The 10,997-nt window shown below is 45.5% G+C and overlaps 2 non-coding genes across 2 annotated transcripts; one reads left to right on the top strand and one right to left on the bottom strand.

Annotated features, from left to right (window-relative positions):
• Window positions 1-416: 416 nt before the first annotated feature.
• Window positions 417-490, top strand: trnan-guu. Its single transcript has one exon. It is a non-coding gene; the product is annotated as a tRNA-Asn (tRNA).
• Window positions 491-4,603: 4,113 nt separating this feature from the next.
• On the bottom strand, window positions 4,604-4,675 carry trnah-gug. The gene has a single exon. It is a non-coding gene; the product is annotated as a tRNA-His (tRNA).
• Between the last annotated feature and the right edge of the window lie 6,322 nt (window positions 4,676-10,997).

The raw sequence follows: 10,997 nt of genomic DNA, 5'->3' as shown, positions 1-10,997 counted from the left end.
AGTAATGAAAGTTCTCAGATGTGGGGATAATAAAATCTTCCAGGACCGTTAACTTAGGTCGACCTTATGCCAACGAGTCTGAGCCCCCAGTAGTCTTCAGCGGAACATCGACTTTCTGATCGAAAATACATCAAATCTATGTTGACACTTCCTGCTTTCTGTTATGGAGGTTCCCAGATAAGGGACGTGTTTCAAAGAAAGTGTGGTGCTGTCCAAGTGAGTTCTGTAAAATCCACGGGCCTGTGATGATTCCACGTCTCACAAATGTCCATGCCCGCGGGACTATGTGTACGCTCCTTCCAGATATTTTCCGCACTGCCTCAGGGGACCAATATTACCAGCATTCTCATTCGGTCCCTGGCAATCAGAGGATTGGCCGTCACTGTTGAAATGCACAGAGTTGTGATCCTGTTGTCGTCTCCGTGGCGCAATCGGTTAGCGCGTTCGGCTGTTAACCGAAAGGTTGGTGGTTCGATCCCACCCAGAGACGAATTGTTGTTCCACTTCTGGATGATATGTTTTTAGGGGCTGTTTAGGACAGGGCTAAATCGCTGGCTTTGAAAGCAGACCAAGCAGGCCAGCAGCACGGTTCGATTCCCGTAACAGCCTCCCCAAACAGGCGCCGGAATGTGACGACTAGGGGATTTTCAGAGGAACTTTATTTGAAGCCGACTCGTGACAATAAGCAATTTTCCTGTTCAGATAACACGTACCGTGCACCGGCTGCGGCATGGAGTTGCCTCTATCGCTGCAATATCCTTCATGGCGCCGAGCTGGGGAATAGCTCAACGATGTTGTGTCTCCCCCGATAACTCAGGAGATTGTGACACCTCCTCACGGACCTGCTGACAGACGAATGTTGAGCAGGAGTTGTCTATTCATCCCCTTGAGCCTTCTCCAACATTCAATAAGTTCGTGACAGATGCGAACATGACCTCAGATTCACATTTCACCGACCCCGGATAACCTTTGATTACCTTTTCAGTTGAGAATCCAACCACATCGGTCTTAAAATCTTCAATGGGCCTATCCCAGCGGTCTCTGGAGAAGAATCCCTCAGAAAAAAAGCCCAAAGATCTACATAACCGGTCCGGGTCGAGCAGTATCTCTGGCCATGATGTGGAGATGCCGGCGTTGGACTAGCGTGAGCACAGTAAGAAGTCTTACAACACCAGGTTAAATGATTCTGTTTTGTGATTCACCTGAGGAAGGAGCTGCGCTCCGAAAGCTCGTGTTTGAAACAAACCTGTTGGACTTTAAACTGGTGTTGTAAGACGTCTTACTGTATCTCTGGCAGCAGCGCATCCCTTCCCGATGAACTTAATGCATTCTATGCTCGGTTTGAGCAGGTAACCAACAATCCGCTGTCAAGTGCCCCAGCAGCCCTTAATTCACCCATACCCACCATCACAGTTTCCGAAGTCAGATTATTATTATTATGTACAATAACCGCCGAGCAACATGAGAATTACTATCAGTTGGGACAAGGGAAGCACATGGTGCCAGGTTTAGACTTTAATAGAAATCAATTTTTCGATGGAAAATCCCTGAAGTTTCTGTTGACCCGACATGTTTTATGTTGGATTCCCACACAGATCAGGAACAGACTTCGCCCAATTGAGACGAAGGGGCGCTAAGGGCCAATTCAGCAAGGCCAATCCAGATTTCCTACACATCTTTGAACTGTGGGAGGAAATCGCTTCTCGCCTTTTTGCTAAGATGAGCGTGAGGTCAGGTGGAATGCGTGGATCTGGTATGTCTCTCTTCTGGGGGCCATGAATTGGATTCAATTTGAATTAGTTTTTGGAGCAGGCGGCCCTGACGTCAATTGTAATGAAGTGCTTTGAGAGGCTGATCATGAAGCGCATCACCTCCTTACTCCCGGAACGCCTTGACCCAACTTATCATTCCTTCCATTGATATGTTTTACCCTCAGCATTCCCCCCCTCCCCATCCTACTTCAGCAATCTGATCCCTGTTTGTAATTGTTCTCTGACGCACTGCTTACCTTTGTTCTGCCATTAACACATTTTGACCGCTTGATGCGCCATCAGCACCTTTCATAGCCTTGATTAGCCTCATTTACATTCCCTTTTTCTTTCTGCCCGAGACATTTTCGTCATTTCCCACCTATTATCCAGTATTTTCTGTTTTTGTTTCCGTTTGAAGCATCCTCTTGTTCACCTCTCATTGCCTGCCGAAAATTCAGTGCTTGGGCCTTAATGTTCAATTCAGTGTAGTGGCTCATGTGAGACGAAATTTCATAGTCCTGGAACACACGAGATTCCGGCAACAATCAGGAAACAGAATTATTTTGTGCCCAATAATTGTGCAAACTTTTCTCACACGAAATGCTAAATATTCGATATTTCCAACCGGGAACCTTTCGCGTGTGAGGCGAATGTGATAATCACTACACTACAGAAACCGCTGGCAATCAATCGACGTGCGGAATGTACAACCTCACTGTTGCTGCAGATTCTGAAGGTCTATGTGAGAGGCCAAGTCCCTTGTTGCAAGCGACAGCTGTTTCTTAAATTAACAGATGTCTCAACATATAACGGCGTGAGATGTAGAAATTATATCGAAATTAACATAAATTATATTTTGCTGAATGTCGGACTTAAATTTGTGCTCTTTGGTCTCGAGGTCTGGTTCTCGTTTAGAGATTTTCAATCAATGCCTACGGGAGTGGTCGTGGGTTTAAATCCAGGACAAGCTCTTTACTCCAGGTCAGAGATTACGAATTGTTTGCGATGCTGACGGCGGGGTTGATTTACATTGGCCCACTCTGAAAAAGATTTCTCAGGACTCGGGATGTTTACGTCGTTTCTCTCCCCACAGATGATGCTCGAGAGAGAGAGACAGTGTCTGAGCTGGAGTGCGTTTGGATAAAATTGATGCTCCAGATCTGTGTTAACCACAGGGGCGTGACCCATCTAATCCACTGAGCCAAAGTGGAGAATTGAACTGACTGGAGAGCTGGATCTTAACGCTGACCTCCCGGACCTCGGCGTCGTGAAATGTTCCAAAACAGCTCAACAGACACTCGAGGAACAGCAGCGCATCTTTCCACTGGGCTCAATACAGCTTTTACACTCAGTGTGTATTCAGCAGTTTCACACTGTAAATGCTGCACCCATTTTGCGTGTCCTTACATCGCAGATTTGGGTTTCAATCTTGTTTCCACTTGACAAATGCCGCCTGAGTCCCTGAGTTGTTGCAGTACTTTCGGCGTTCTCCGCTGATGTTAGATGGACGTTCGATGGCAATGACAGTATGCTTTGCCTGCATCTGCGTGGCTGGTTGGTCTAGGGGTATGATTCTCGCTTTGGGTGTCTTGCTGTCGGAATTTGCGAGAGATCGGTGGTTCAAATCCCGGGCGAGCCTTTCGATGGAGTGTTCCCTTGGTCAAGCAACATGAATTCTTTGCGGCGCAAATAAATTTTCTGATTTTGTTTCCGATTGACGCATCCGCAGTAAGTTGCTTTAATCGTACATTTATACATGTTTGAAATGGTGATTAAATATGTTCATCTGCATCTGTAAACCCAATAGATTCTGTGGTGGTGGAACAAACTGCTAATACCCGAATTGTGGCAAAATAGGAAAGGATTTTATTCCCCCCGCGTCTTGAAAATTCAGTATTTCCGACTTTGTTGCAGGAATTTTAATACCTTATGCGAGACCAACTGGGAACTTCTTCGAACGCGTGAGATTGAGAAACAAACGTATTTTGTGCAAACATTCGTCACACACAATGATAAGCACGGGATGTTTCTGCCCGATTTCGAACCGCGGACTTTTCGCGTGTGAGGCGAATGTGATAACCACTACACTACAGAAACTGCTGGGAGCGCCGCAAACAGTTGACGTGTGCAATGTTCAACCTCAATGTGTTGCTGCAGCTTCTATTTTTTTAAGCTGAGAGGCCATTTAACTTATTGCAGGAAGCCGTTTCTTTAAAACTGATGTCTCAACTTATCGAAGCATCACACAGTTTTGGTGTGTAACATGCTGCAGCTTAAATACCGTTCATGTAGAAGAAAGGAGGGGTAATTGCAAATCAACTTTGAGCCTGGATTCCCTCAGTGGCTTTTCCTGTTTCTCCATCAGGAACACCGTTTTTTCTTTCTCAAAGCTGGTTCAGTTAAGTCTCTGGCATTTCCTCTAAGCCAGTTACAGGTGGCAGACTCTCCTGTCGCTTGCTATTTAAACTCACTGTCCTGCTCACATGTCCGATCTTGGCCTGCTGCAATGTTCCCATGTAGCTCAGCACAACGCCGAGGAACAGCCCCTCATCCTCCGAATCGGCACGGTGCAGCCTTGCGGATTTTACAGTAGGCTCAACAACTTCGCACCGTGAAATCACTCTTCTCGCTTCACCACATGTTTATTTCCATCAACTTATTTTCATTGCTTCCATTGATAAGTCTTCCTCTCCCATTGTCTCCCCTCCCCATTCCCCTATTGGTACGGGAATCGAACCGTGCTGCTGGTCTGCTTGGTCTGCTTTAAAAGCCAGCGATTTAGCCGAGTGAGCTAAACCAGCCCCAGCTAAAATAATGGCACTCCCAATGCCGTGTCATTGCCATTCCTGCAATGCCGTGACTCGGATTCGAACCGAGGTTGCTGCGGCCACAACGCAGAGTACTAACCACTATACGATCACGGCGAGCTACTCAAGAGACACGCCAGAGTCTATTAAGTTTCGGTACATTATCACTAGTGCATCTGCATTCTATAAACTCCTCCTCAAGGTTGCCTTGACCGACCTGGTTAAACCAATCATAGAACATAGAACATAGAACAGTACAGCACAGAACAGGCCCTTCGGCCCTCAATGTTGTGCCGAGCCATGATCACCCTACTCAAACCCACGTATCCACCCTATACCCGTAACCCAACAACCCCCCCCTTAACCTTACTTTTATTAGGACACTACGGGCAATTTAGCACGGCCAATCCACCTAACCCGCACATCTTTGGACTGTGGGAGGAAACCGGAGCACCCGGAGGAAACCCACGCACACAGGGGGAGGACGTGCAGACTCCACACAGACAGTGACCCAGCCGGGAATCGAACCTGGGACCCTGGAGCTGTGAAGCATCGACATGTAGATTAAAATCCCCCATGATAACTGCTGTACCATTTCTACATGCATCAGTTATTTCTTTGTTTATTGCCTGCCCCACCATAACGTTACTATTTGGTGGCCAATAGACTACTCCTAACAGTGACTTTTTCGCCTTACTATTCCTGATTTCCACCCAAATGGATATCCTCCATAGCACCGATGTCATCCCATACCATTGCCCGGATGTCATCCTTAAATAACAGAGCAACACCACCTCCCTTACCATCCACTCTGTCATTCGAATAGTTTGATACCCTCGGATATTTAACTCCCAGTCGTGAGCATCCTTTAACCATGTTTCAGTAATGGGCACTAAATCATAGTCATTTACGATGATTTGTGCCATCAACTCATTTACTTTATTCCGAATACTACGAGCATTCAGGTAAAGTACACTTATGTTGGTTTTTTTTACCTCTGTTTTGAATCTTAACATCTTTGGGGCTCGTTGGTCTAGGGGTATGATTCTCGCTTTGGGTGTGCCGCTGTTGGAATTTGCGAGAGGTCCCAGGTTCAAATCCCAGACGAGCCCTTCGATTAGGTTTTCTGTTGGTCAAGCTGCATGTTTGGGGCAGCACGGTAGCATGGTGGTTAGCATAAATGCTTCACAGCTCCAGGGTCCCAGGTTCGATTCCCCGCTGGGTCACTGTCTGTGCGGAGTCTGCACGTCCTCCCCGTGTGTGCGTCGGTTTCCTCCCACAGTCCAAAGATGTGCGGGTTAGGTGGATTGGCCATGCTAAATTGCCCGTAGTGTACTAAAAAGTAAGGTGGGGGGGTTGTTGGGTTGCAGGTATGGGGTGGATACGTGGGTTTGAGTAGTGGTGATCATTGCTCGGCACAACATCAAGGGCCTGTTCTGTGCTGTTCTGTTCTCTGTTCTAATTACATCTCCAGTTTTATTCCTTTTGTTATTACTGGGCCTATTCACTGAGCTCCCCTCAGTCACTGTCGCCCTTTTAGATTTTTGACTATGTCTTCTCTGCCTAGCACTTTTCCCCTTACTTCCTTTTGCTTCTGTCCCTGTTTTACTACCTTCCAACTTCCTGCATTGGTTCCCATCCACCTGCCACATTAGTTTAAACCCTCCCCAACAGCTCTAGAAAACTGGGACATCGGTTCCAGTCCTGCCCAGGTGCAGACCGTCCGGTTTGTACTGGTCCCACCTCCCCCAGAACCGGTCCCAATGCCCCAGGAATTTGAATCCCTCCCTCTTGCATCATCTCTCGAGCCACGCATTCATCCTATCTATCCTGACATTCCTACTCACCTTTCGCGTGTTAGACGAATGTGATAACCACTACACGACCGAAATTGCTGGGAGTGTTGCAATCAGTGGCCCTGAGCAATGTTGAACCTCAATGTGTTGCTGCAGCTGCTAATGGTTCCGCTGAAATGCCATGTAACTTATTGCAAGAACCCGTTTCTTTAAAACTGATGTCTCAACTTATCAAAGGATCAGATATTGAACTTTGCTGAACTGGAGATCAGTTATGTTTTGTTTGAAGTTAAATTGAGAGGGCAGGGCTTTTATAAATAACCAGAGCTGAAACGAGAATTGATGATGCCCTGCTCACTTTGCTCTGCATCGGGAACCAGCTGTCCAACCCACTGAACTAAAGGGGACTCCAACACTAGGAACTGCGAACCAGCCAGGAGTCGAACCTGAAATCTCCTAATTCGTAGTCAGATGCATTATCCATTGCGCCACTGGCCCACAGAAGTTCCAAACTCGTGCTATTCCTCGATGATGAAGATCAGTTACGAGATTGAGGTAATATTCAACAACAGACTAAACTGAAAACACCAGATGTTTCTGCCCGGTTCCGAACCAGGGACCATTCGAGTATAAAGCAAATGTGGTAACCACTACACCACAGAAACAGCTTTGCATGGTTCAGCTTTGCTACTGAACTAAAGGGGACTCCAACACTAGGAACTGCGAACCAGCCAGGAGTCGAACCTGAAATCTCCTAATTCGTAGTCAGATGCATTATCCATTGCGCCACTGGCCCACAGAAGTTCCAAACTCGTGCTATTCCTCGATGATGAAGATCAGTTACGAGATTGAGGTAATATTCAACAACAGACTAAACTGAAAACACCAGATGTTTCTGCCCGGTTCCGAACCAGGGACCATTCGAGTATAAAGCAAATGTGGTAACCACTACACCACAGAAACAGCTTTGCATGGTTCAGCTTTGCTGAGAGGCCATGTCACTTCTTAAAAGAACACGTCTGTTTCTTTAAAACAGATGTTTAAACTTACAAGCCAGAAGAAGAACTTATATTGAACTGAAGAATTTGTTCAGCAAATCTCTAACGGCGAAATGCTCTCTTCTATTATTAATGCAGCATTCTTAAATCCTACAGAACAAAGCAACCGACTTTACACAATATTTGTTTCGTTATTCAATGCTTGAGTTGAGTTTCAGAATTGACAATTATGTGTTTCTTATATTTGACCTCTTTGTGTTTTGGTGTGTAACATGCTGCAGCCTAAATACCGTTCATGTAGAAGAAAGGAGGGGTAATTGTAAATCAACTTTGAGCCTGGATTCCCACACTGGCTTTTCCTGTTTATCCATCAGGAAGACCGTTTTTTCTATCTCAAAGTTGGTTCAGTTAAGTCTCTGGCATTTCCTCTAAGCCAGTTACAGTATCGTTTGTGTCTGTCCTTTTGAGTACCTCCCAACACACACACATGGAAAACCGAGGAGATGGACCATCCGAGCCTCCCTCGAAAACTCAATGGGGGAACAGGACTTCTACACCACCCCCCCCACCCGCTCCCCACTTCGCCGTTCAAAATGAGCGTAAATATAAAGTTAAAAGTTCTGACTTTGATTGTAAATATAAATGTACAAAAGGGAATGTGAGCACAGAACCTGGTTCACAGTTAAAGTGACGACCTGTTTTACAGATGTTTATGACGTTGCTGTTGCTTTGTTTCTTCTTTTGTATTCTTACCAATGGCTCTGTCTCATGTTGTGCATACACCTTGTTACTAAATGTTAAAAATCCCAATGAAAGTATTTGTGAAAAAGAGTCAATCACATTGCTGTGGATCTGCAGTCTCCTGTAGAACTGTATTTTTTACAATAACAAACCTGAATGATTTAAATTCCAACACCCGCCATGGTGAGATTCAAACAAGGATTTCTGATTTATTTACCCAGTGATAATGCCACGAGGTCACCACCTCCCCACTGACAGCCTCGAGTTCCAAAATAACAATTTTCACTGAAACATACGCTCATTTTGCAGAGTCCACCGTCAACATCCCCGAGAATGTGCTGCCCGACTGGCAGACCTGACTCAGAGGTGGCGGTAAAGTGGTTTCCTGTCGGGCGTTTGTCGAGTGCTGCTGGGAAGGGGTAAACTGCTTTGGCAGGAGGGTGGGAACTGATTGGTTAATTCAGATGTGGAATAATCAAGAATGGGCCTGGAAGGTGGAAAATCATTGGGTGCATCTGGACAACAAAGGAATCCATTGATAGAAAATAAAAAGGAAGATTTGACAGTGGCAATGGGGATATAATTCAATATGGTGAGCACAGTAAACAAAATAGGCCAGTTTAGGGCACCGATAAGAGTATGAATTAATAGTTACTGCAGAAACAGATAGAGAGGGACCGAATGGCAGTTCAATATTCCTCCTGTCAGGGTTTTCAGACAGAGATAGACAGGGTATAAAAAGGGTGGGGTGGCTAAATTGGTTAGATAATCAATTACAAAAATGACAAGGGATGATATGTTGGAAGATGACCAATTGACGACACACCGATTGAGTGTAGGGCCAATAAAGGCGCTCTCATGCTACTGGGAGTGCATTACAGACCCTCAAACAGTCAGAAGGAGCTCAAATGGTAAATATTCAGGTAAATCTTTTAAAAGTGTGGAAGCAATGAGGAAACAATCATTTCCGAGATCCATTTGACGCCTTGGATGACGAGACTCGTCGCACAAACACCATGTTGTCTCTACTATGCCGAGTGCAGTGAACAGAAAAACATGGTGAGCGAGCTCCATCTGGTGGCGATCTGAGGTATATGGCGCGTTCCTGGAAAATTATCGAATTCTCAAATTACTGAAGGACGTTGATGAAAAAAAATGAAAATGAAAATCGCTTATTGTCACGAGTAGGCTTCAATGAAGTTACTGTGAAAAGCCCCTAGTCGCCACATTCCGGCGCCTGTCCGGGGAGGCTGGTACGGGAATCGAACCGTGCTGCTGGCCTGCTTGGTCTGCTTTAAAAGCCAGCGATTTAGCCTGGTGAGCTAAACCAGCCCCTATGTATAATGACGTAACATTATTTTTGGTTCATATTTTTATTATTGCAATTTATTTCAATGATTATAAAGTTATACATGGAGCTAATTCCAAATTTGCTTTAAATCCTGCGGTAGCATGGTGGTTAGCATCAATGCTTCACAGCTCCAGGGTCCCAGGTTCGAGTCCCGGCTGGGTCACTGTCTGTGTGGAGTCTGCACGTCCTCCCCGTGTGTGCGTGGGTTTCCTCCGGGTGCTCCGGTTTCCTCCCACAGTCCAAAGATGTGCGGGTTAGGTGGATTGGCCATGCTAAATTGCCCGTAGTGTAAGGTTAATGGGTTAAGGGTATACGGGTTATGTGGGTTTAAGTAGGGTGATCATTGTTCGGCACAACATCGAGGGCTGAAGGGCCTGTTCTGTGCTGTACTGTTCTATGTTCTATGTTCTAATACCGTTGTTTAGTGTGATATCTCAGTCACATTGTTTAAGGAAGCTGGTTTTAAACAATATGAAATCACGGAGATCTCGATGAGATCCTGACTCTAAAATACCAATACATCGAAAATATGTTAATATGGCCATAATTCACACAAATATCCTGTATTATTTTGGGATCTAAATGTAACTGCTGCCATGTTTATCCTAATCCTGTGGCTATTATATTTTACCTTTTTCAGCTGCTCCTATTAACTGAACACTTTGATGAACTCCTTGAAATGAGGAAGTTGGACGAATTGGGTTTTCTACAGTCTGAACTTCAAGGAAAAGGGAAGAAAGAGGCAGAGGAAGTGTGTGAGAGAGGGTCAGAAACAGAGGAAGGGGAAACAGATATATAGAGACCGAGCGATAGGGCGGGGCAGACCTTGAGACAAAGACAGAGATGGAGGGACAGAGAAAGACAGGGAGAAGGAGAGAATCAGAAGATATTATTCGTCCAGGACTAACACTGATTGGCGCCCCAACTGTCATCAGGGTCGACAGATCAGCCAATCATGTCGCTGGGAAACGCCCCTCAGTCTCCCAGTCAGTGAAGATTCTCCTGATCTGAATTTCTGCTTTAATACCAGAACATATTTCAAATCGGATTTATTTCTGCCGAACTCTAATCCAGACACCATGTGTTCCCCATGTTGGTTACTGATAATAATGGCCATGCTTCCCGGTGAGTCGATGTTTAAATGTTCACCATGTGTTCTGTGTGTTATCTTCACTCCCAGATATTGAATACATTTTGTGTTTTGTTCCAGGAACAAATGGTGAAGATTCAGTGTCCCAGGATCGATCTGAGATAACGGTTCTGGAAGGACAGAGCATTAACCTGGACTGTAGATACTCGACAGCTGTTTTTGACACTCTGTTCTGGTACATTCAGTTTCCCGGGAATCCTCCGAGGAATGTAATGAAAATATATAGCACGGGCAGTTCAGATAAGTCTCCAGATTTCCCAGCCAGGTTCTCGGCTGTTTTACACAAAGAAAACCAAACGGCTCCTTTAAATATCGCCGGAGCTGATCTCTCCGACAGTGCCGTATATTTCTGCGCCATGGAGCCCACACTGCTGCAGAGTTATAGCGGGTCCCGTACATGAAC

Source organism: Scyliorhinus canicula, unplaced genomic scaffold, assembly GCF_902713615.1.
Source record: "Scyliorhinus canicula unplaced genomic scaffold, sScyCan1.1, whole genome shotgun sequence".
Lineage (NCBI taxonomy): Eukaryota > Metazoa > Chordata > Chondrichthyes > Carcharhiniformes > Scyliorhinidae > Scyliorhinus > Scyliorhinus canicula.
This window is presented reverse-complemented; position numbering and strand designations above follow the sequence as displayed.